Genomic DNA, 6,317 nt, shown 5'->3' with positions numbered 1-6,317 from the left:
CTTCTCTCTCTAATTTTTTTAGAAACAGTGTCAAGCAATCCTCCTGCCTCAGCCTCCTGAGTAGCTGGCACTACAGGCACATGCCACCCCAAGTGGCCTTTTCCAGCAGGAAGTTTAGGAGCCTAATGAGCGCAATGCGAGCAGAACCAAATGGTTCCAATACCACGCACCAAGTGCACTGGCACCACATTTCTGGGTAAAAGGGTCCTGCTTGGCAGGGGGGACTTTGAGGGGTCAGGGAGGGCAAAAGGGGCCTCTCCCCCTCCTTGGCTCAGAGATGTTCACGCAACTCCCTGCCGTCTGCAGAGGTCACTGTAAGCCAGCAGACTCATTCTCACGTGGCTGAATGGAGGTTTTCCAATCAAGGAAGGGGCAAGAGAAGAAAAGCCCAGGGCCCTCTCCATTCCCTTCCTTCATAGACATGCTTTTAAAAAATGATTTAAAGGCTGGGCACGGAGGCTCGTGACTGTAGTCTCAGCTGCTTGGGAGGCTGAAGTGGGAGGATCGCTTGAGCTCAAGAGGTCAAGGCTGGAGTGAACTAGGTTCACTGTGCTTCAGCCTGGACCACAGAGTGAGACTCTGTCTCCAAAAAAAAAAAAAAAGAAAAAAGATTTAATCTCATCTCTTAAATAATTTACTGCGGAACTGCTGCTAATCTTTACAGATCCTCCAAGAATTCTATGGTTTATGCCAGCATCATGAGTTTGCCCCCTACTATCTATTGCTTTTTGGTCAGAAAATGTAAATAAATTTAAAAAATGTACATAAAGTGAAGCCCAAATCACTGGTGCACAGTATTGATTTGATTATCAATAGAGATTTTTTGTTGTTCAATCTGCAGTGTTCTAAAGTTACCTTTCAACTTGAAATTCTAAGCCAGCTTGCATTATCAGATTTTTTAGAAACCTTGATGACATCAAGCTGGAAATATTCCAGGACCCTCGTCTCATTGAAGAAAGAGCTGAGGATGAGTGACTCACCCAAGGCTCTGTTGGTTGCAGAATGGGGGCTCCTTGGACCAGACAGTGTGTTTAGCAAAAACATATGATGGCAACTAGGCTGGGCCAGAGTTGCTACTAGAGTGACATCTTTATCCCCTCTTGTCGGCTTTCAGGGAGTTCCCTGACTTCCTAAGGAATGGGCTTAACAAATAATCCTTGGCAACCAGAATGTTGATCTCATGTTTAAAAATATATTTATCTAATGTTAAAACACACGCACTTAACTATATGGCATGCTCTATTCATTAAAAAATAATACTGTTGAATGCCTCCCGGGTGCAAGGCCCTGGCTGGATGTGAATTAATGAAGACACATGATTTCTGCCTTTAAGAGGCTTTCAGGATCACAAGGGAGAAAAGACATGAACACAAATAACTGGGCCATAAAAGCAGAAGGTGAGAAACGATTCTCAAGAGACTAAAAGTACTATTTATTCATCCATTCACAAAAATTTATTGAACCTACTTTATGAAGATTAATAAAGGGAACTTTTCACTAGGAAAATCAAAAGGGTATCAGGGAGGAATTTTTTTTTTTTTTTTTTTTGCACAGGTTTTGAATTGTTTAAGTGATTATCAAAGCAATTCTGCTCATTGTACAAGTTTTGGAAAGTACAGAAAAGAGTAAAGAAACACATACGCAAATTTCCCCCAAATTTACCACCCAGAGACGACTATTTATAGTGTGTTTTCCAGCCCATTTGGCGAGGATTTTTTTTTTCCTTTAAGAATTTTAGAGCTTAATTTCTATTACAAATCTGTTATACCATAAGCATTTTCCCATATCATCTGGAGATCTTGATTTTTTTTTTTTTTTTGAGACAGGGTCTTGCTCTATTGCCCAGGCTGGAGTGCAGTAGTGAAATCTTGGCTCACTGCAGCCTCAACCTCCTGGGCTCCGTCAGTCCTCCCCCTTCACCCTCCCGAGTAGCTGGGACTACAAGCATGCACCACCATGCCCAGATAATTTTTGTATTTTTTTGTAGAAACAAGGTTTCTCTATGTTGCCCAGGCTGGCCTCAAACCCCTGAGCTCAAACGATATGCCCACCTTGGCCTCCCAAAATGCTGGGATTACAGGTATAAGCCACCGCACCTGGCCTCTCTTGATTATTTTAAGGCTATTTTAAGGCTATTTTAAGGCTGTTTGCCCAATGTTTTCAATCACAAGGACCCATCATAATCACCTCACTCATTCCTGACTGTAGGACTTCGAGGTTGTTTCCGGCTTTTAATCACCACACATTTATGTTGCAGTGGACATCTCTGTACATACCGCTTTGACTGTACTTCAACTTCTAAGTTTCAGAGGAAATAATTGGAAATATGAACATTTTTAAGGAGAATGATAAATATCACCAAAGTATTTGCCAGAGTTTCTAAGGAAATGTTAACAAAAAAAAAAGTGGATGAAAGGTAGGGACATGTTCAGGCTTTTGATAAATCTCACCAAGTGGCTTGCAGAAATACTTCATTAGTTTACACACCCCCAGTGCCTGTGCAAATGCCATCTTCTTACACTTCGGCTAACAGAGAGCAGTATCTTTGCTGACTTAATGTTATTTCATTGCTATTTTGCATTTTTTTTGGCCCTTAGAGAGATTAAACATTCTCCCCCACGCCACCCCCTTCCAATATTTATTGGCCATTTGTATTTGTGTTATCGTTTACGTCCTTTACCCTTTTATTCATGGACACTTTTGTCTTTTTTAATCCATTTATGTAAGCACTGTATAAATTAAGTATTCTAACCATCTGTTTGTGGCATTTCTGCAAGCTTTTTCCCGGTTGTTTGTGTTTTAATTTTGCTTGTATTTTTTCATCATACTGGAAGTTTTTATTTTTATGTGACACAGATCTGTCAAACATTTCCCTTGTGGTTTCTTCCACGGCTTTGAAGCTTAGAAAGCCCTTCACCCTGTAAAGACCAATTGGTGAAGGGAGTTCCCAGATGAAGGGTACAGTGGGGGCTTGGCCTGGAAGCTGAAGGAGACACTGTCTCGGGTGCATGGTGAGTTGAACCTGCACTTTCAGGCCCAGTCAGAGACACCTTTTAAGACTGTGCTGGCCGGGCGCGTTGGCTCACACCTGTAATCTCAGCACTTTGGGAGGCTGAGGCAGGCAGATCATGAGGTCAGGAGTTTGAGACCAGCCTGGCCAAAATAATGAAACCTCATCTCTACTAAATATGCAAAAATTAGCCAAGCATGGTAGCACACACCTCTAGTCCCAGCTACTTGGGAGGCTGAGGCAGGAGAATTGTTTGAAAGAGGGAGGCGGGGGTTGCAGTGAGCCGAGATCATGCTGCTGCACTCCAGCCTGGGCAACAGAGCGAGACTCCATCTCAAAAAAAAGAAAAAAAAAAAAAGACTGTGCTGTGCGGTCACAAGCTGGGGGAGCCATTGAAGATTTTCAAGCAAGATGATGACATATTGGAGGGGCTGCTAAACACAGATTCTACATCTTCACAATGATACATGAATATTGGAATGTTTTATTTCTCATGAGAACTACAAGAGACTTCTTCCGGATAGCTATTATGGGAAATCCATAGTTCGTTGCTCAGTGAAACTGAAGAATTCTCCCATATTTCTTGAGTCTGCAGCTGTTTGGGGATTTTATTTTTTTAATAGAGACTGGGTCTTGCTATGTTGACTAGGTTGATCTTGAACTCCTGGGCTCAAGTGATTCTCCTCCCAAAGTGCTGGAATTACTGGCATGAGCCACCACTCCTGGCCTGTTTGGGGATTTGAGTGTGGTGTTTCTGCTTTGATTCTATTAGCACCGGGAAGGATCCTCCAGACCCACACATTTCCTTCTTACTTTGCAGCAAATTGATACTTGCTGCTTATTTGCCCAGCATGTCGCCGACACCTTCTCTCCCTGCTTGGCGTGGCTTCCCTCCAAGCCTGGCTGACCCGCGAACGTGGCGAGTAGACCTCCACTTTTCTGCCTTAAGGAAAATGGTAGTTTCAATAACTGATTCTGCTAGAGAAACCACACTTGAACGATTCGTAAAATCTCTGGGAAGGAGTTATTCTGGGTGGCCAATTTTTTGGTGAATAAAAAGCGTATTCCTTCGAGGACTGTATTTTACTTTTTAGTTAGACACTATGTGGAAATGTAGGATACCTCTAGGCCCTTTTTTCATTCTCTTTGACAAGAATACATTCTTCAATGAAATACTTAAAAGCCACCCAGAATCCTCGCCTCCCAACACAAACATTCGGTTTGTTTCCGTCCTGCCTTTCATGTGCGTGTACATTTCACGGGGCCACAAATCATTGTACGGACTCTCCTGTGGTTCTGCCGGTTTCACTGACCAAGGCCTGATTATGTGTGTCTAGATTTTATACAGTGAGCATAAAATGATAATTTAAGAACATTTTTATTGAAATACACAATATGTAAATATTTAAAACTTTTTTATTGGGATACACAATAGTCTGTACACAGCACACACAGAATAGTGCACAAATCCTAAATGTACAGCTCTGTTAGAATTTTTTTTTTTTTGAGACCGAGTCTCACTCTGTCACCTAGGCTGGAGTGCACTGGCACGATCTTACCTCACCTCAACCTCCACCTCCTGGGTTCAAGCAATTCTCCTGCCTCAGCCTCCCGAGTAGCTGGGATTACAGGCGCCCACCACTACGCCCAGCTAATTTTTGTATTTTTAGTAGAGACGGGGTTTCACCATGTTGGCCAGGCTGGTCTCAAACTCCTGGCTTCAGGTGATCCTCCCAACTCGGCCGTCCAAAATCCTGGGGGCCTCTGCGCCCAGCCTTAGTTTGAATTTTTGAAAACTAAGCACACACATGTAACCAGTCCCCAGATCAAGAAAGAGGACATTACCAGCACCTGGAGGTCCTCTCCTTACCTGTCCCAGTCACCAACCTCCCCCTTCCAAAGGTAACAACTACCCTGATTTCTAACAGCATAGATTAATTTGGACTGTTTTTGACCTTTGATTAATAAAATCATAAAGTATATTGCTATGGTTTGAATGTGTCCCTCAAATTTCCTGCATTAGAAACAATCCCCAAATTCATATGTTGATGGCATTTGGAGGGGAGGAAGGGGCTTTGGGAGGTAATTAGGATTAGATAAGGTCATCAGAGTGGGACCCCCCCATGGTTGGGACTGGTGGCCCATAAGAAGTGGAAGAGAGACCTGAACTGCCATGCTCTTGCCCTCTCACCATGTGATACCCTCTGCCATGTTATAACGTAGCAAGAAGGTCCTCACCAGATACAGCTCCTCAGCCTTGGACTTCCCTAACTATAAGATATAAAATTTTTTTCTTTTTCTTTCTTTACTTTTTTTTTTTTTTCTTTGAGACAGAGTCTGGTTCTGTCACCCAGGCTGGAGTGTGTGCAGTCCTGCAATCTCAGCTCACTGCAACTCTGCCTCCTGGGCTCAAACCATCCTCCCAACTCAGCCTTCTGAGTAGCTGGGACTACAGGCATACACCATCACACCTGGCTAATTTTTAAATTTTTGGTAGAGATGGGGTTTCACCATGTTGCCCAGGCTGGTCTCAAATTCCTGAGCTCAAGCAATCCACCCATCTTGGCCTCCCAAAGTTCTGGGATTACAGGTGTGAGCCACCATGCCCAGCACATTTCTTTTTATAATTACCCAATCCGTGGTATTCTGTTACAGCAACAGAAAATGAACCAAGACATATGTTCTCTTTGGTATCTGCTGCTTTTATTCAACATTAGGTTTATAAAATTCATCAACATTGATGTGCATAGCAATAGTTCATTCACTCTCGTTGCCTTATGGGACCCCGCTGTATGAGCCATCTATCTATTGTATCTATGGCTGTGGAAAAAACTACCCCAAAACCTAGTGACTTAAAACAATAACATTTATCTTGCATAGTTTCTATGCGTTAGGAATTTCAAGAGCAGCCTAGCTGGGCAGTTCTGGCTCAGGGCCTCTCATGTGGTTGCAGCTGAGATGTCCTTCAGGGCTGCAGACATCTGACTGGGGCTTGACCATTGCTCGAGGGTCTCCATCTCCAACTTGATCACTCACATGGCGATTGGCAGGAGGCCTTCCTTCCTCTCTGCAGGGGACTCTCCACAGTGTGGCTTGAGTTTTTTCATGATTTGACATGACACCGGCTTTCCCCAGAGTGAGTGATCAAGAGACCAAGGCAGAAGCTGCAACATCGTTCGTGAGCTCTCATTGGAAGTCACTCATGGTTGCTTCCATCATATCCTGTTGGTTGCCATGTCAGCCCTATTCAGTGTGAGAGGGGACTTCACAAGGATGTGATTACCAGGAGGCAAGGATTTTGGGGGGC

The sequence above is a fragment of the Gorilla gorilla genome, chromosome 1, assembly GCF_029281585.2.
Source record: "Gorilla gorilla gorilla isolate KB3781 chromosome 1, NHGRI_mGorGor1-v2.1_pri, whole genome shotgun sequence".
Classification (NCBI taxonomy): domain Eukaryota; kingdom Metazoa; phylum Chordata; class Mammalia; order Primates; family Hominidae; genus Gorilla; species Gorilla gorilla.
This window is presented reverse-complemented; position numbering follows the sequence as displayed.